The following is a 666-nucleotide window of genomic DNA, read 5'->3' as shown; positions in this document are numbered from 1 at the left end:
GTGTTGGCTCACCCTCCTCAGACCGTCGTTGTGTCTTCAGGTATTCTTTATATTTTCCAGTAGCGCCGCCAGGGTGTTGTTGGTCGGGCAGGAGGAGGCCGGCAGGGAAAAAGCCCAACAGACGTTGTCGCCGCTGTGCCCAGAAGGAACTCAGGGGTAGGGTATTGGGTGGGGGGTAGGGGTGGGGTCGAGTCGAAGAGGGGTTAGGAGACGGGGGTTGGGGAGGGCCTTGTGTGCATGTGTGTGTGGTGTGACGTCTCCTCGAATGCCCTCGTTGCGTCGCCGTTGACGTTGTCGAGCGTTGAAGACGTTGAAAAGAGTTGTGATTTTTTTTTTCTTCTTCTCCCTCCGACGTAATAGGTAATGAAAGGTTCCAAGACGTGGGCGGCGGGAAATGTTGTCAGGGTCGTTGTTCAGGGCTGAGAAACGTAGCAGTTAGCGCGATTGTCTTGTACATAGAGCCAGAAAAAATGCAGTAGAGAATAAATAAGCGTCAGTGTGTCGTACCAGATGTAGTGTTCTTGTAGTCGTCTTCGGGGAGGGCTGTAGAGACGTGAACATAGTGTCTTAAGAATGGACTTGTACACCTCCAGACGTGATATATATTTTGGATTAGCAACAGGTAAATCGATAACGGCGTTGGTCACAGCTCTACCTCTCGTAGTT

Source organism: Penaeus monodon, chromosome 33 (assembly GCF_015228065.2).
Source record: "Penaeus monodon isolate SGIC_2016 chromosome 33, NSTDA_Pmon_1, whole genome shotgun sequence".
NCBI lineage: Eukaryota > Metazoa > Arthropoda > Malacostraca > Decapoda > Penaeidae > Penaeus > Penaeus monodon.
Note: the sequence above shows the minus strand (reverse complement) of the source record.